This window comes from Capsicum annuum, chromosome 5, assembly GCF_002878395.1.
Source record: "Capsicum annuum cultivar UCD-10X-F1 chromosome 5, UCD10Xv1.1, whole genome shotgun sequence".
NCBI classification, from domain to species: domain Eukaryota; kingdom Viridiplantae; phylum Streptophyta; class Magnoliopsida; order Solanales; family Solanaceae; genus Capsicum; species Capsicum annuum.
Genome location: NC_061115.1, coordinates 34,443,069 through 34,463,469, shown reverse-complemented (window position 1 = coordinate 34,463,469; position 20,401 = coordinate 34,443,069). Strand labels below are relative to the sequence as shown.

The following is a 20,401-nucleotide window of genomic DNA, read 5'->3' as shown; positions in this document are numbered from 1 at the left end:
TAAATATGGATAAATTCTCAATTACCATGTATGATTTCTCACCTATAATGGAATAACCCTAAGATCCACTCCTAATTGATTATACTCTAATTATTCTTAGCCTCGAGTTAGTATTATAAAAGCTTAGAAATTGTTATATCTTATAAAATGTTCAAGCATACCCCCAAATATTTGTATCCCATATTTAAATTTAGCAAGTTACTTCCATTTCAAACATACTCGATCGGCACTTACATTCTTCCCTGTGGATTCGACCCCGACTCTTTATTAGGTAAATAAATTGACAATCTTCGTTAAACCTATTGAAGAAGGTAATCTGAGCATTATCAAAAAAAGGCATCATTGTCGGGAAATAATTTGGCATATTTACTGAGTTTGAAATTGTAGCTTACATGCTTGGATTCAAAGTTGTGAATATATGTCTGTGATTTTCTTTTATTTCTTGTGTTAGGTAGATTTTTGTTTTTCTCTACTTATTACTATGAAATCATGGAATGAAAATGAGTTTGGTGGTTGTAAATTTTATCTTGATGATCTATGTCCTTATTGTGGTGGACCCCATTTTTGAAAAAATTATAAATATGCTCCCCGAAAAGAGGTGTGTTCACCATCTCAATCCTATTGGGAGTATGTGGTTATTGAGATGGATATTAGAGTGATTGTCTAAATTCCCTCTCCCTTAGTTATGCTAACAAAAATTCTAGTTCTTATTATGAGTTTGATAGGTTTCATGATGTGACAAAGGAGAAAAATGTGTCGAATACAAAGGTGTTGAAGCAATGCTTCTAACTATCTTGGACCAGGTGACTACAATGGAGGAGGACATGCATCTCTTGAATTAATCCATGGTGGAATTTGGAAAGGAAAGTGAAAAAAAGAAGTGGGTGAGGATGCCGATCTTTTAAGTGTCATAAATATACCAGATCTTCAAATAAGGTTTATGAAGAAGATATATCAAGCCATGTGATTGAGCCAAAAATATGTGATGACTCAGATGAAATTTACCAAAATAAAAAAATGGCTCAACCAGAAGAAGAAGAAATCTCAGACTCTCTATGAAAGCAAATATAGGAGATGTTGAAGGACATAATAGACAAGAATGGAGAATGTGGAAAACAATTGTCTAAATGGTGGGACTTAACCCAATATTGTGATGATGAAGTTTTTAAAGATATCAACTTCTCTATGGAAGGACTTTTACAAGAGATTATTGAGTCTCAAAATAAAGAAAAACTTGACAAGGAAGAAATTGTTTGCCAAGAGTGGCTAATGAATCAAACTTACAACTTGAAGTCCATAAGGGTCAACTTGATAGTGTGTTACTAATAGTGGACAAATCCCTCAAATTTCATGTTGAGTGATGTCAAGTATGGATTAAATATAAAATGGCCACTCGAAAATTGAAAACCGAATTGAAGCATGTAATGCCTAAAGTCAAATGAATATGCATGATTATGTTAAAGTGGTTTCCAATAAAGATGAGGGCGGTATTGATGTTGAAGAATTCTTGGTGATTTTTCAACCAACCGAACCAAAAATAATGAAGGATGTGAAAGTGAGGAAATGATATTAGAGTTGCATAAAAAAGCCAAGCAAATCCTTCATGAAGATTCTAGCTTATTTTGGGGTGAGAATTTCAAGAAGAATGAAACTCTGAAAATAGAAAGACAACCTCATTCCAATGACTTTTCAACATTCTGCTTCGTGGATGTGATGAAAGTCGAACCACCCGAGCAAATGAAAAAATTTAGAGATGAGGAATGAAATTCCTATATTTTGGAGCTTATTGTTCCAAAAGAGTAAAATAACGTCCCTCACTTGAAGGCCAAGAAGTGCAAAATCCAATGTTTAACTAAAGGTATATTGATGTTCTCACCAATACCCAACAAGCCTACTCGGAAGTACGATGTGAAGTTAGGTAAGAGGTTCAGGTCTTCAAAGTGGCAAGATAGAATTAATATCATTGTGTACTTACCTTTGCCTCAAGTACCTCAAAGATATGTTGATCTAAATTTGGGCCGAAGATTTAAATCTTCGAAATGGAGACATAAATAATAGTCAAAAGATGTCATGTCGCGACTTTAACCAAGGCGCTTCTTGGGAGGCAACCCAAGGAATTTTTATTAATGTTTTCTAATGTGTTTTGTTTTAAATTTAGCTTGTTTTTGGGTGTTTGTAGGTGATAGAATAAGTCGAAAAACGTAAAGGAAAGTTTAGGGGCTCAAAACTATGCCCCAAAAGAATATTGAGCTAGAATTTTGCCATAAAATTTGTTGTTCTAGCTTGGACTTATGATAGACATGCTTAAGCAGTCCAAGCATAGGACAAGGGCAGCCTGGACACAGCTGGTGGTAGCAACAATTCCTAGCCCTATGTTGGACATATTGGAGAAGTCTAGGCGTAGGCCAGGCACATCTCCAACGCATCTTGCATGCTCCTGGTACAAAATAACATAGGCTGGAAACTGTGTGACCTGCACTGGAACCGCTTAAGCGGTCCAGGCACAAGCTAGCTTGTACAGAACGTAGGAGACCCTTAAACTAGTCAGGCAAACTGTTATGACCTGTGCTAGAAATGATTAAGTAGTCCAAGCACGGGTCCAATACAAAAAGAATAAAGGTCAAGTGCATACTCGTACAATGTACTAATTTTGGCTTGTTGGTCACTCTTTAACTTACAAAAACTTTCTTTTCTTCATAACTTCTAAGTTCTTCAAACTTAATTCAACATTTACACTTCTTGTAATGAGAATTAAGCTCTGACACTTCAATTGGACATTTGTTTCATTTTTCTCTTCTCTTCAATCAAGTTAAAGGTATACTCTTTCATGATTTATCTTTGAAATCTCTTGAAAAATAGAAATAGTGTCTCATATCCCATGATGCTTGATCATTTGAACTTGATTTGTGGGAACTTAATTGGATGATTTATACTTGTTAGACACATTATTTCGGTATAAGTGCCTTGTTTCATAGATCAATTAGTAGTACGTGCTTACTTAAAACTTATGCCCACTTGTAGTTTTTTGCTTAATTGAGTGGTGAGTGACCTAATTGGGTTAGTACAATTACAAATGGTATGTTTGGAGATGAATTGGTGCATTGTGCTTGCTCACATTAGTTGTTGTTCTATTTTTTAAGCTTTTAGTTTACATGTGCACCATGTGTTTATTTAAATATCAATAAGAGAGGAAAGCCTTGAATAGTTGTAATGGTTAATGTGAACTTTCTTAGGGAGGTATGTGATCATTTTTGGAGCATAGTTTTGAGTCTAATTGGTCTTAAATGTTAGATAACCGGTAGTTTTTGAGTGAAATTATTGATGAATGTCGTTGCTTCTATGGTTTGATCAATAAATGTGCTTATTATAGCATTCTCAGGTGAAGTTTAAGTAACCCAAAAGAAATGAATGTTGGCCTTACCCTATGATAGATAGGGTGACACCATTCTTAAGGATATAGGGTCGTTTGTATTTCTATTGGTGCCATGAGTTTTTTATGCGCTAAATGGGTGATATGTGAAGGATGAATGATAATGTCGAGCTTAAAGAGTTGAGTGTTGCGTAGAAAGAATCCCAAGAAGTATAATGATGAAGTTACCTTACATCCACACAAGTTTTTCTTTACCTTTACTTTCTTTCTTAATAGATGAAAAATCCAAAAACACATTTTATATTTTATCTTTTGTTTTGTTTTTGTTTCCTTTTCATAGGTCTATCTTGAAGGAAAAATTTATAACAGGATGCTAAAAAGGGTCATGTTCTGGATAAGGGCAAGGCAAAAGCTACTTCTAGCTCCCGAGATGATGATGAGTTGCCTTTAGTGGTGGACCCAAGTTGAGAAGCCCAGTCGAATGAGGCTCCTAGTAAGGAAATATGACCACCCATTGACATGGACCCATGCGCCTAGTGTGCCACAGAGAGTCTATAACCTCCTTTAATCTCTTTTTTATCATTGGGCACAATGCAGTGAATTTTAGCAAGGGGTGGGGCATCTTACTCTAGACTTAATAGTCTATGCCTATTGATTTCATTTGATGGCATTGGTTGGATGGATTATGGAGATGTACTTTACTTTTTTATGTTTATTTACTTTAGCACTCGTGGCGCTTGCTCTTTACTTTAGCCCTCATGGGGCTTGTTCTTTATTATTGACATTGATTTGGGTTGGCCCTTGATGGGCATATGAATAGCTATGTCAAATATTTCCCTTCTTTGGGCTTGTGTCATGCACTTAATATTGATGCAACACCCAATTTATGGGTATTGCTCTTGTTTTCTTTTGTATATATGTGTCCAATAAACCCCAAGGATTTTCTTCAAAACTCAATTCTTTCCAAAGGAGCAAAATTTTATTTTTTCTTTCTTTTGGTCTTTTTTCTATTTTAGTGTAGCTTCTTTGTTGAACCGAGTAATAGTTCACCCATGATGGATGATAAGGTGACATCCTTAGGTGATGTATCTAGTCTTTTTGATTTGTTAGGAATAGGCAAAATTTTGAAAATGCTTTCAAAATGTCATTGGCAAGGAATGAAATGATTTTGACAGAAACCAAAAAAATAGTTTTTGTTTTGAAAAAAAAGAAGAATGTTATTGAGCTTTCTTTTGAGTAAGACCATTAAATTTAATTTTTGGCACTCTCTTTACAAGGATGAGTCTTTGACTCACAGTAACTTATGAAGCACAAATTGCTCAAATTGGTTGGGTTACTAACTCTTTACTCTATGAGTATCATGTCATGTGTTGTGAGATTTTTGAATAATTCTTTTATGTACGTGTAGTCTAGAACTTACCCTAAGTGTATTCAAAGCAAAATACTAGGCAATCTAGGTTTGGAGAATGACCCAAGGCCATTTTTGACCCGTCACATAGCCAAATTCCCACCTTAACATTGTTCCCTAGTTAACCCCTTTGAGATTTTTTTCCCATTTTTCATTCTTTTTGTAATGATAACATGCTAAAACACCTAAACCCTTTTGAAAATCTTCCTTCTATCACTTAACCTCCTTTGATCCATCGCATGATTCAAAGTAGTGATATATAGGTAAAATCTTAAGTTTGGGGGGGGGGTTGTGTATTTGGGTGAATAATATAAGGATGGTTCAAACTCCAAGTTTAGGGGATAGAATATGATGTGCTAAGATGATCCAAGAGAGGTGTATGTAAGATTGTCAAATCATGTGCTTAAGAAACAAGAAACATGTTTGATGATAAAGTTGTATAGCCTAACCCATAGAATGTGAAAAGAAATGAGACAAATGGGGGGATAAGAAGAGCTTAACGTTAGAAAGTCTCTTGAAAAAAAAGTCAAAGAAGTAAAGAAAGAAAATGATGGCTTTGAACTATTTGGTAAATTCTACTCAAAAAGTTAAGAGAAACATGGGAAATGATTTGAAGGCAAATAAGGTAGATAGTTTAAAAAGTTTAGGGTAAAAGGGGATAAGTGATTGCGTTGAAGGAGGTCTTTTAGTCACTAGATCCATATATATTCCTTCCCGTACCTTAAACCTTCATCTAGACCCGCAAGATCTTAGTAATTCCAAACTAATTAAGTCTACATTAGTGATGAAAAACACAAAAGGCAAGCCTATAGTTCTACTCATTGTACTTGAATTTCCTTACGAGAGTGAGCCTAAATTCTATCATTATTTGAGATCCTTTAAGAATGAAAATGTCTTTTGTGTGTGGAGCTAAATCGTGCATGTGAGTAGTATTAATACTTTGGGGTAGAGGGTGAAGTCTTACCCTTAATTTGGGTAAATAGGCAAGGTAAGTTACATTGTGAAGATTGAGATGATCTTTGAAGATTTTGTGTCACTTCTTGAGATACTTTGTTAAATTGAAATTTTCATTTGGTACAAACTAGCATCCTTGTTTCATAGTTATGTGCTTATTGGAAAATTTTGGTTTACTTGTTGCCATGACATGTTTGGGAAGTCTTTGTAGAGATTTGTTAGCTTAGTCCATTATTATATCTTTCTTTTTGGTGGATTTGAGTTAAATACCCTATCTCATTGAATTATTCTCGATTGTTTAAGGATAAGCAATAGTTTAAATTTAGGGGGTTGATAAGTCGCTAATTTGACGACTTGCTAGCACCTTTTAAGCTTAAATTATCATGTTTTTCCACTGACTTGATGTAAATCTCATACTTAATGTTCATTTGTGCAGTTAAGGGTTGAAAAGGAAATATGAGAAATCGTTCAAGTCAACAAGAATTCAAATATGAAAGATAAAAGTCATCTGTTTTGCATCTGCTTTCCATTTTCTTCCTATCTGCTCTCCATCTACTTTGGATCTGCTCAAATAGATTAAGACCAAGGTGGCATTTTGTAATTTTTGGCAAATGTGAAGTTGGGGTTTAAATGGGGATTTTTAGCTCATTTTCATTATCTTAAATCTTTTATCTATCTTTTTTCTTTTGAACATTATTGCACTACTCCTGAGCTAAGAAGATATTAGAGTAATCCTAAGCAAAGGATTAGCAATTTTCATTGAAGATTTATTGAAATTTAAAGTTTGGATTTGCAATATGTTTATCTTTCATGGATCAATTTGGTGGAAATTTTGGTATATCTTTACTTTCTATCTTTATGAGTAGCTAATTCTTTCTCTTGTGGTTATGCTTGAAGAGGTCGTGATTAGTGCATGGGTGATGTTGATCTATCTTCCTAATTAGCTATTTATTATAGGTTTTGCATTTATTCTATGTTTAAACTAAGAATTGGGGGTTGCAAACCCTAACTACCTTTGAACCCATATCATCCTTGAAAGAAGGGGTATGTGTGAGGAATAATTTAAATAATAAATTTAATTAATTTATTTAATAGCATCTCTTGGACACAATGATGTTAATTGAGGCAATAGATTGGTGAAATTGTTACACTTATGAGGTGTTCAAAAGAACCCATTTGTGAATTTTGGTGTTTTATAGAAAGATTGATACCACTACTTCTAAATCTAGAATACTCGTGATTGCTAGCTAATTTGGATAAATTCTCAATTACCCATTCGTGAGTTCGCACTAAGAATGGTATAACCCCAAGATCCTCTCCTAATTTATTACACTCTAATTGTTATTAGTCATGAGTTAGTATTCTAAAATCTCAAAAATTGTTATATCTTTGAAAACTATAATATCCCACACTTTTCCTAGCTTAAATTCATCCCTAGAATGTTAAGGAATATCTTCAAAAATGAATACTATTTATTTCTTGTGGAATTCCTTAGATTTAGACTTTTCATTGCATAAAAAATTGAATTAGCTTTTCAACGATATAAGATTCGCCTAAATCCGATAACCGAGTAAGAAGTTATGGCTATTTTAAGTTCCTGTCGCAAAACACTGTTGTTTGGACCCTTAGTGCATCACGGATCATTGTAAATTTCCAATTATCCCATTCCAGTGGCCCTCCGTAATATTGGCACATCGCTGAAAGGGTTAATTTCCTGTTTGTCAATTTTCAAAGGTCCAGCGTGATAATGGCACGTCGCGCCATGTGCCAAAATGGCATTCCAAAGGGGCACCGCGATGTCTCCGCGTCATGGAGTCTGTCCAATTTCTATTTGTCAATTTCCAATAAGCCACCGCGATAGTGGCGCATCGCGGTAGCCACCCAGATCGAGAAAATGTATGTTTTCCAGTTTCGTATAAAAGTTTAAAGGGGGTATTTTGGTAAGTCTCCAACCCCCAATCCATCCAAAAACAAAAGATTAATCATATTGGAGAGCACTTTATGCTTTATTCATCATTCTCTCTTAAATAAAACCCTAAGGCTCATACTCCCTTCTCAAGAAATCCAAAATTTCTCCATTAATTCTCCAAGACTCTTCAAGATTGAGAATTCTCAATTCAAGAACTCTAAGAAGTCATCTCCAAAACATTAATAGATTCAAGTTCTAGCATCAAATCACCAAATTAAGGTATGTGGAGTTTGAACAAGGATAATTCCTTCATCCTTGTGCCCAAAACTTTATTTTAATTATAAATTTACTACAATTTATGAGATTTCCCATGAAATTTAAGTTAGGGTTTATACCCATTATCATTATTTGCAAGATTATGAGATTTCCCATGATTTAGAAGTTGAATTACATGATTTTATTCATATTTCTATACATTGTGCAGTAATTTCCAGATTTTATGATGAATTATAAGTGTTTACATTATCAAGCATGAATTTTTAGATGTTTTAACGTGAGATTGATGCATGGGTCGTTAAGCCCCAATTTAAGATTGTTATTTCAAGATTTATTTTTTGTGTTATGAGCACCCTCAGATAAGATTACTCAGAGATTTTGACAAAGATTTGACCTTTTGGTCCTAAGCTAAGATAAGAATCCACTTTGTTCAGATAACTTGAGATTTAAAGAAAGAAAAGCATAATTGGTTTTCTTGTAAACCCTTGTGCTATTTTTGAAGTGGATTTCTTAAGTTTTTTAGAATAAGAAGGGAGTAGTATTTAGCACTGAGATGGGTAGGTTACTACGGTTTCAGACCCCAGAACTACGTGCCAACGTAGGATTCAGATTTATTTCCACTTCTACGTGGATGACTCAGATTGTGATCACTAAGATAGAAGTTCTATTCTGATGACAAGGATAGAATAGCCCTACTTAACGGGGCCAGACGTGGGACTCCATGGATGCTCACATGGTGTATGTCGGTTAGAAGAATCTCCCAAAAAATGTCCCCTACTCTTCCACAGTCTATTGATTTAAAGCTTTAAGATAAAAGCATATGTTTTAGAAGTTATGGTTTTAAGATTCTTAAGCTTTAAGATAAAGTCTTTTACAAATCTCAGAACTAAGTGTAATGGCTCACCAGATTTACGTTATATGTTTTATCATTTATGATTATGATCTTCAGATTTTGGATTACTCAAGCCTGTGTGAGTCATTTACATTTAGCATGCATTATTTTATAAAATGTGATGATATTACTTACTTATTGCATGCACCCCCATATACTCAGTACATCCTTAAAGTACTGATCTATATATACGTCTATGTGCTACATTGTCTCATAATGTAGGTTCAGGTTCTCAGTCTCAACAGCGTGAGTGATTCCCGACCATCTCATCTACATCCCTACAGTTGGTGAGTCCTCATAGTTCAAGGACTTAGTTATTCATACTTTCAGTTTATTAGTAGATATTCCTTTATTCATTTCAGACTGTTTGAGTCAGTTGGGGGCCTGTCCCAGTGACTCTCTAGATTCAGATAGTAGAGGTTTGTCGGACTACTAGATTCAGTTTTAGACATTTGATTCAGAATTTAGATTTTTCAGTATTATTTTACCAAGACTTCTAGCATGTTTCAGATAAAATTTTCCGCATTATTATGATTTCATATTCATATTTTCCCTATGTTGAGATCCAGACTTAGTAGAAAGCAGCCAGGGTTAGCTCAGGACTACTTGTAGTTTGGAGCACCGTGTGGCATCTCGTGAACTAGATTTTGGGGCGTTACAAAAACATTCAAACAAACCCCCAAATATTTGTATCCCAGATTTTGATTTAGCAAGTTACTTTCATTTTGAACTTACTCGATCACCAAGCACATCATTCCCTGTGGATTCAACCCCAACTCTTTATTAGATAAATATGTTGACAACGTCGGCTACACCTATTGAAGAGTGTAACCTGAGCTCTATCAAGGGGTACTATATTTTTCTCTAATTTTTAGGATAGCTTTCAGTCCAAGTCGGGTTTGAAACTGGACCTGAGCATAAATTTTCACCCACATACCAATGGTCAGTCAAAATAGAATATCCAAGTGAGTAAATAAATGCTTCGATATTGTATTATAAACTTTGGGGATCAGTGGGACCAATACTTACCATTGTGTGAGTTTGCCTACAGCAATATCTATCACTCTAGTATTGACATACCTTCTTTTGAGGCCTTATATGGTAGATGATGTAGAACTTTAATTAGGTGGTTTGACATATTTGAGGTAATGCCTTAGGCCATTGATTTGCTCAAGAAATCTATGGAAGAAGTGAGATTCATACAGGAGAAGCTCATATCATCTCAAACCCAATAGAAGAAGTATACATATTTAAAGGTAGAAGACATGAAGTTTGAAAAGAGGGAGAAAGTACTCTTGAAGATGTCACCCATGAAGGATGTCATTCGATTCAGCAAGAAGGGAAAGTTGATCCAAAGATACATAGGACCTTTTAAGGTACCTATGAAATAGCTTCCTCTTTGAATAAAATTGTAGTACCACATCGCCTACAGTAAATTCTCACATCTCAATCTTGTGATCATGATACAACTTCATATTTTCTTTGTACAAGGTTGATCTTTCATAAGTAAAGATAGAATTTATCTAACACATTCATAAGCTCTAATCTCATCTTTGATACATCACTCCATTCCATATTCAACCTCGTCAATGCCTATAATGCCTTATGTCCAAGTTTGAAATGCAAGTAGCATGTTTTTCCATACACAAGATGATATAACAAGGTACCAGTAAGGGTTTTAAATATTTTCCGGTAATCTTATAGTGCATCACCTAACTTCCTAGCCCAATCCATCCTATTGGCTTTTGCAGTTTTTGCCAAAATAGACTTGAACTCCCGGTTAGATACCTCAACTTACTCGCTTGTTTAAGGATAGTAAGATGTTGCCACATTGTGTTTTACACAACATTTATCAACTAGGACCTTAAATATATAGTTGCAAAAATAGGATCCTCCAGCACTAAAATAATAACCCTAGGTATCCCTTATCTTGAGAATATGTTCTTTTTCTAGAAAGTTGGGACGTTCTAACCTCTCTTATTTGGAAGCGCAACTGCCTTTACCCACTTTAAAACACAATCGATAGATACCAATATATACTTTATGCCATACAAGCTCATATAGGGGCCCATAAAGTTAATACCCCAAAAATCAAACAACTGAAGCTCAAGGATAGAGGTTTTTAAAAGTTTATGTCTTTATGAGATGTTCCCTTACCTTTGACATTGGTCACAAACCCTTGCATAGTCATGGGTATCTTTTTGAATGATGAGCTAGTAATATCCATATTGCAAAATCTTATGCACAATCTGTGCACCTCTATGATGACCCCTAACTGGTGAGGAATGAAAGGCCTCTAAGATACTCATTATCTCAACCTCAGAAACACATATCTGAACTATACCATACATACAAACCCAAATCAAGTACGGATAATCCCAAAAGAACCTCCTCACCTCATGTATGAACCTTTTTTACTATTGAAATGACATATCTTTCAAAACTACATCACTTGCCAAATAATTGGCGAAATCTGCAAACCTATGGATTAAGTCGTATGATACTGCCAACACTTAATCATCTAGAAAAGTATTGTCAATCTTAAGATCATCCTTTAGTTTCAATACTACGTCCTCCTTAATGCATGAGAAGTAGTCAGCCACTTGATTGTTAATCCCCTTTTGATCCTTAACTTCAAAGTTGAATTCCAGCAATAGGAGTACCCATCTAATCAACCTTAGATTTGCATTTTTATTCATCATGAGGTAAATAAGAGCTACATGGTTCATATGCATAATCACTTTTGCACCAAGGAAATAGGACCTAAATTTCTTGAATGCAAACAAAACCACAATCAACTTTTGTTCAGTCACAGTGTAATGCTTTTGAGATGTATTAAGTGCTTTGATAGTATAGTATATGGGAGGTGAGATATTCCCTTCCACTTGGCCCAGGACTGCACCTATCACCACTAGCATCGGACATAAACTCAAATGGCAAGGTAAAAAAAGAAGACACAATAATGGGGGCTAAAATTAACTTCATTTTCAAGCACTCAAATGCTTTTATACATACAATATCAAATACAAATTTCACCTCTTTCTCCGAAAGCTTACACAAAGGATAGGTAATCATAGATAAGTCCTTGATGAATCTTCTAAGAACCTGCATGTCCCAAAAATCCACAAATACATTTCACAATCAATGGAGTTCACTTTAATACCTTTCTTTGAAATACTATGACCAACACTATTTCCCTTTTAACCATAAAGTGACACTTCTCCCGATTTAATAGCAAGTTACATTCTCGCATCTCCTCAGAATGGCAAGATGTGCCAAACAATCATTATATGAATCACCAATAACTAAGAAGTCATACATAAACACCTAAATAGTGTCCTCAATAATGTCATAAAATATATACATCATGCAACACTGAAAAGTTATGGGTGTGTTACATTGGCCAAACAATATCCTTCTACATGCAAATACCCTATATGGACAAATGAAAGTGGTCTTCAATTGGTCGTTGAGGTTGATGGAAATTTAATTGTAACTTGAGTATCCATCAAGAAAATAATACCAACATTTACCAGCAAATTGGTCTATCATTTGACCCATAAAAGGCATTGATAAGTGATCTTTCTTAGTCTAAAAGTTCAGCTTCCTATAGTCCATGTGTGCATGTCAATCTCTAATTAACTCATTGGAATAAGCTCATTTTTCTTGTTAGGAACCACAGTGATTCAACCTTTTTTAGGCATACAATGGCCCAAACTTACCCACTTTATATCAAAAATTAAATAAACCACACCTGCGTTCAACCACTTGATGATTTTTGTCTTCACCACCTCTTGTATAAGTAGATTCAATCTCTGCTGATGATTTGACTCAAGTTGGATTTTGTGTGTGCAAATTCTAGGTGAATTCCAACTATATCAATAATAGACCACTCGATGGCTCTCTTGAACCTCTTCAACATAGAAATGAGAGCCTTCACATTCCAATCTACCAAATCAATTGTAATAATAATTGACAATGTATTGTTGGCTCCTAAAAATACATAACAAATATAAGATGGGAGAGCTTTGAGCTCCAGAACTGAAGGCTCCTCTATAGAAGGCCAAACTGGTATGGTCACTCTATTCTTCAAGTTAAGAACTAACTCTTTTAGAGTGTAATTGTATGAATCCCTACCCTCAAGTGCGCTGACCATCACACCATACTCATCAATATCATCATACGTAAAATTCATAATGATAATTGTGAGGGCCTCAACACCAAGTCTCATCTCAATAGAAGCCACCAAATCATCCTCGTCTATTATATCTACACAGAGATCACATGTATGTTCTTAGGCTATTTCACAGACTAGATTACATCAAAATTATCTTATTCATTATTCAACTGAAATATCCTAAATCTTTGGCCCTTGAAAATTTCTTGAGCTTTGGGCTCACTGCCTTGGTTACAACTGGATTCGTCGAGTCGTAGGATGTCTTAACAACTATTTGGGATGAGTCATAATAAAAACAGTAAGTTTGAGGGTTGATCATTCTCTAAGTATGAGTGGCTCACTAAGATCCATAAGGATATGTCACGAGTCGTTAGGTGAAATCATAGGGTGTCTAGTATAAGTCCCAAATTTTGTTCTATGTTGACTACGACTGGACCCTGCGAGTTGTAGGCTCTCATTACTTATGGGTTGGTCGAGTCGTAAGGACGACAGTGTATTGGGGTCCTAGTCACTGTCTTGGTTACGACTCATGGTGACGATTCGTATGGTGTGGTTACGAGTCAAGGGGTTGACTCGAGGCCAAAGGCAACATTTTTTCAACTTTTAAGTTGAGGGCACTTTGAATATTTCCCACTTTAACCCCTTGAACTCAAAAGTTAAAGCCTTCCTTGGGACTTCATTATCACATCTTTCCCAATAAAACACTTCCAAATTATCTCTTTAACTCTCTGTTCAAGTTAAGACTAGGGTTTTAAGAGGTTGATCTATTAGGGCTCTCAAGGGTGGTTTCTCTCTATACATCTTACTATTTCAGGCATGTTACTCTTCCCTCATTATTAATTTTGAAAAAGCATATGATTTAAAGTATTGTTCATAAGATTATTGTTTGGGTTTTGAAAACCAAGGTTGGGGGTGTTGAACGTTATGAATTGAACAATGTTTCTCATTGTTTATATATATGATTTTCATGCTTTAAATATGATTTTGAGCTTGTCGGTGCATCGATATGGTGAATGAACTAGGAAATTGTGATTTTCCCAAACTTGTGACTTTTGAAGTGGTTATGACCCTATTCCCATAATGCGAAAGTTGTTTTAGTTATGAGAATTGTGGAAATTTATAAAATTGAACTAGTCTTGAACTATTGCATGAAATAAAGAAGTATTTGAAATACAATGGTATGATTTAACAAACAAAGGGAATTGGTATTCCCCAATGTGTATTAATGTGTTTTATCCTTTATCGGATTTTATTTTAAAGAAAACGATTTTGGCCTTTTCAAACTATTTCAAAATTTAGAAGTAATTTGAAAAAAAAAAAAATTACGGAGTCCCCACTAGATTTTTATAGAAAATATCAAGAAAACTTAACGATATTCCAAACTAAAAAACAGAAATAAATCTTTGAAATAAGAGAAACTGAGTAAAAGTTCAATTAATGCCCTAAGATGGTTTTTAAGGCACTTAGGAGCATACATTTAGAACGGTTTAACAAAAGATCATTTTTGACTAACATAAAAAAAATGGTGACTATCTTCGCAAAAGATGGCTTGTATAAAATTATTTGTTTACATATTTAAAATTTGACATTTGTTTCTTCAAACGAGAAATAGTCTGCAGAGAAATAGTCTACTTGAGTTAGAAAAAAAAACTAGAAAATATTCTACTTAATTCGAAATTAATTTTGAGAAAAAATTACAAAATATTTCGTTTAATTCCCAATTAATTTTTTGAGAAAAATTACAAAAATATTGTACCTGAAAAATATTTTACTTAATTCATAATTAATTACAACAAATTAGAATCTGAGAAAAGAAAATCAAGGAATATTCTAATTGAGAAAATTCTACTTAACTTATACTTATTTAAAAAATTACGAAATATTTTATTTAGAGAGAAATTCAAAATTATAAAATATTTTATTTAGAGAGAAATTCATTTAAACTAGGTTGCACACTTGAACTCAAGAAGGAAATAAGTTTGTTTTTTTATGGAAAAGAGAATTATATAATTACTTATTATTATCATTAAAATAGAAATGGTCATTTTATTATAAATAACACCTTTGAAAAATATTAAATAAGTATTATGTTAAAAACTTTTTATCAATTAGAATTTACGAGAAAAGAATTAACTTCTTGAGTTTGAAGAAACTTACTTTTTAATCCAAGTGGACCATTAATCATATGAATAAAAAAATGTCATTTCTTTTTTACTAAAGTAATCATTTTTTTCTCTTTTTATGAATTACGTGGAAAATTTATGAAATAAACGAGAGATAAATGAAATGGCAACACCTGGGAAATCACTAGGCTAATTAAGTAAAATTAGTGCTAATACAAATAGACAATTATATAAGTGATAATTCATAAGAGAATAAAAGATTTAGGTTAGGGTTGGGCCACTTTTGGCCCATCAGTGAGTTGCCCAGCTTTGGGCTCCCCATTTTATAGACTTTGGTCCGTTTTCCTGGAGTATATACCACATGTATATCAGTCCCAATTTTCTTCACGTTTTACTGTATATCACTGCATATACAGTGTATATCAGCCTGAAAACCTGCTTATTTTCCCTCCATTTTTTACTGTGTACAGTGTAATAATGTGCAGCTGCCGCTTCCAATGTATATCAACTGAATACAGGTGTATACCGATCTGTATACCAGTGTTGTCCCATGTATATCAGTCTATTTTTGGACTTTGATGAGTCTTGACTCGAGATACTGGCATTAACCGAACGGAGTGTGAGAGATGGGAGTCTGATGGAGTTCATGCATGGAAAAGATAAGAATTAGCAAACCATGAGATGACACTATACATGACATAAATATACATAAACTCCAACTATCATTTCTTTTCTTAGAACAAAACTTCAACGGACCGAAACCAATTATAAAATTCAACCCAGTTCACTTTATGAATCGAAAGTACCACTAATCTAAATCAATCAAGTTATTTCAAAAGTCAAAAATGAACAAAGAGTGCAAATTTATAGAAAGTTTAAGCAAAGAAAAGTATCACCATTCTTCAGGAAAAGTATTGCTAGCCATGGATTAAAAAGGGGAAAATTACGACCATTTGAGACAATAATAAGACAAGTGAATATGCAAAGTCAACCACGACAACAATATACAAGATCCATGTTCACTAAATTAACTAGCATGAGTCATTATGGATATTTAGAAGTGGCAGAGGAAACAAAGTTTAAGCAGAACTCCCGCATTAATCTTGAGCCGGGGGTTTATCAGAAACAGCCTCTTCACTTTTTCGGGAGTAGCAGTATGGACTGCGTACATTTTACCCTCCCCAGATTGTTGTTGTTGTTGTTGTTGTATTCCCACATTAATTACTCGATATCAAATAAATTAAGCTTTGACGAGACAACCCAAATACATCTTTACCAAGATGACCAACTAAAAGTTTTCAAGGAAACTCTTTTTTTTTTGTAAGAAAACAATCCATTTTACATGAGGAAACAGAGAGATCAGTGAACTTATTATTCAAACAAGTTCATCAAACAAAACCAATCTTGTGGAAAGTTACAATAACAAAGGCTATCTGAAATTTGAACACCACAAGAGTTTAGGTCTCGGGAGGAAAAGGAGTTTTAAATGCACACTTAGGTCGATAATAACGGCGAACCAAACTGATTTCTACAAAGAAATCCAACTTCAAACACTTTATCGAAGCTAAACCATTAAATTTTGAACAACTTAGCTAATCCAACATTCAGCGAAAACTCGAATAACACAAATTGCATCGAACGAGAATCCACCATATGAGGTGAAAACTGACAGAAGCTTGAAACACGAATCAAATCGCACCAAATATTAATATCGATAAACTAGACCCTCAACCATGACCATCAAAATCTAAGCAGAGACTATGAATATTTAGCCATTTCACATGTTCACAAGTCGCAGTAACATAACAGCACACGTCAACCCAGCCATAAACTCAAAAACAAAACAAACATTGGAATCCAACACTAAAAGAAACTAATCTCTAGCCACCGAAAATGGAGAAAATTAACTAGAGAATTACCCGTTTTGGGGCAGGAACCAGGACGATGAGCTCTTTTAACTGAACGGAATTCCACCGGAATTTACGTTATTTTCCACCGAAGTTTTGATCTCGACTTGCCGAAGTTTCAATTTTTTTTCCGAAATTGATTTTCTAGAAAGAGTTTCTTATTGAATCCTTTGATTACGTGGGATTAGAGGAATGCTCCTCCAGAATCCCCAATCTTTCCCCAAAGAATCCCTTTTTAATGGAAGCACGAGTTCCTCTTTATGTTGAAAAAATTTCACTAACAATTCAAAAGAAAGTCTGTTTTGTGACAGTGAGTGGTTAGGGTTTGAAAAAATTGAAAAGGGATAGAAACATATCCCATAAATTCGGATTTCCATTTATGACACCTGATTTAGATTGAATTTCTAGGTTACAAGACACGCAATCTTAAGCCAAAGTCAACAATGATGGCTCTAGGCCTCCAAAATTGCAGAGATAAGATGAAAAGAGAGAGATTTCCGTAATTTTTGGATCGTTGTTTGGTCGTTGGATTGAATGAAGTTGTTCGCGGGTCGATCGGTTGAAGCTGGAATTGGGTTTCTGTTGTTGCTATGGTTGCTTGTACGTTGTGCATTGTATTGCTGGTGTTGTTGTGCCGATGATGCTGCTGTTGGTTGAAATCGTTGGTTTGCCGGACTGTTGATGTTGAAGTCGTTGGCCGATGTTGTTTGTACGCTGGAGGTGGAAAGTTTGTTGTTGTGTTTGTTTTTGCTGTTGCTGTTGTACGTTGGTTTAGGGGAAGGGAGAAGGGTAGTTGGCCGGGTAGGTGGGTTAGTTTTGGACTGATTGTTTGTTGTTGGGCCTGCTCTTGTGTGGTGTTGTTAATTTAGGAGCTGCTGGGCCAACTGGAGTTGTTGTTATTGTTTTATTGGGCTGCCATTGTTGTCCAATTGCAAAAATTAGAAAGAGTTATTTGGGCCAAATCTTGGGTCATTTAAAATATAGCAAATTTGAATAGGGATTTAATTAGTTCATTTAGATCTTTGGTCATATTGACATAGTGATCGGCCAATTTGCTTTATAATTTTTGTCTATTTAATTTCAATTACGGTCAAGATCGATGAATGGACTAAATTGAATCTAAAATTTGAAATACATTAACAATTAATTTAATCTCGAGTTTCTTGATTTAATAAAATCAAACAGATATTTTTTCAAATAAATTTTTTTTTAGACTAAATTATATTTGAATCAAAATTTTAATCATTTGAATTAATTTTCAAGATAACCCTTGATTAAAATCCATTTTTTGAAAAGTGAATATTTAAGTAACGAAATTACACAATTTCGTATGTATGGTACGAGAACATATCATCGTTACTTAAGATGACCAAATTACCTAGATAAATACTTGAAAGAATTTTTATCTGAATAAAATAAATATTGTAATTTTAATTAAAAGCAAAGAAACTCAAGGCTAAACTTAGTTGTGGAGGACAAAAATTAGGTGTCAACATAATGAACAAAGGGAATTGTACTCCCCAAGATAATGAAAATTGTTTTGGCATGATGTGTTACCTTGCAAGTGTAGTTGATGTGACGATACCAACAATGTATACCTTATTGTGAAATATGGTTAAATAAATGGGAATGTGTGATACTTGTCTAATTTGAGTTTTAATAAGAGTTGTGTAGCTAAGTCGTGAAAATGAAGGTCCGAGTGACCGATACTGGAAACAGCATTTGCCGACGCGGGGTCAAAGTGATCAGGGAGGTTCGAGTCTCCCTTATTATTATTTCATGATTTGGGAGGTTCGAGTCCCCCATAAATCTTTATATGATCGAGGGCTTAAGTCACCTTGGTATATGTTGCGAGGTTCGAGTCCCCCATGTGCATATATATGATATTATTCTCTGATTCGTGCGGCTACAAGCACTGGCGCCCCACCAGGGGGTGAGAGTTGGGGCCATATATCCCATGGGTACTATTATATGATGGTTGAGCTACATAATCCAGGCTAAAATTTTGAAAAACATGTTAATCCTTGTTCCCTATCCCAGTATGTGATATATATATATGTGTATATATATCTTTATATATATATATATATTCATGTATATGTATTTGATTATATGTGTTGTCTTTTGAATGATTCTAAACTATTGCTCATATCTTTATGTTATTCTTATCCCCGAGTTACATACTAGCGTTTACCCCGCAAACTGTCTTCGGGCGATGTATCCCCACGCGATGCAGGAATTGGTCATACTTTCACTTCTCTTGCTTAATGACTAGGTAATTCAGGGACAACCGTCGAGTCAGACTGAAGTTATGAGTTTCCATACTTCGGAGAACTCCATTTCATGCTATGGATTTTTTTATGACTTTACTATTCTTTTGGTCTTGGTTTTTGTTGTGGTCGGGGGCATGCCTTGACAAGATATTCTTTGGTTTTGATTAGAGGCTTTGTCAGGCTATTGTGGGCATGTTCGGTGTCTGTATTCGTATTGGTATTGGTATTGGCACTGATACATGTATCGATTGGTTTTGGTTATAGACTTATTTTAATGTCTTTAAATTGATATTCTTTTATCTTGTTATATTGATAGCCTAAAGGACTATCAAACACGAAATGGAAACTAAAGGAACAAAAATCAGCAAGTTCACAAAGAGAAAACAGCACACTAGAAGGAGATGGAGAAGAAGAATTGCATGAAATTAAAGATAGATAGAGAGACACTCACTTCCACCAATGAATAGCACTAGAAGGTGTATCAAACCTTCAAAAACACATCACCAATGTAAGATCAAACAACTCTCTTAGGTGACCAAAAAGAAACACTCCTCAAGCACACCTTTCTCGTCAAATTTCCCAATACAAGTGAAACCCTAACTTCAAATGTATTCAAGGAACCAATTTCAGGTTTGAGAGTTAAAACTACAAGACTAAAGCTACAATCTAAGAATAATATCCAATTTCATCAAAGTCTAATGAAAAATAAGCCTAAGGAGTCTATTTATACTTATTACATTAAAGACTAAAATACCCTTAATGAAAAGGGGCTCCTATGGAGCGTAAAGAAAAAGCATAAAAAGACCATTACACCCTTAATGAATGGGTGATCATGTAGTGTTTTGATGTGGTCTTATTCACACTTTAACATATGACTTTCCTTGAGTCTTTTTGGTCTTCATAATTATTCTTCAACACTTGGACCTCTCGGGCATCTCATCAAGGCAAGCTTTTAAGATACACATGATTGTTCTATTGTGGGTCTAAAATGGGTCCCCCATACGTGCTCCCATGCCCTCAATGTGACCACAATTGGGTTCTTCTTATGTTGGCCTCGCAGGATGTCTTCAAAAACTAAGGTGGCTATTTGACTTGTATCATCCTCCCCTTCT

At 34.6% G+C, this 20,401-nt stretch overlaps 1 long non-coding RNA gene across 1 annotated transcript; it reads right to left on the bottom strand.

The window, feature by feature from the left end:
- Positions 1–15,268: 15,268 nt before the first annotated feature.
- Positions 15,269–17,931, bottom strand: LOC107872437. The gene is made up of 2 exons (XR_001674845.2): positions 17,029–17,931; positions 15,269–15,743 (listed from the first exon to the last, which is right to left on the bottom strand). It is a non-coding gene; the product is annotated as an uncharacterized LOC107872437 (long non-coding RNA).
- Positions 17,932–20,401: the final 2,470 nt, after the last annotated feature.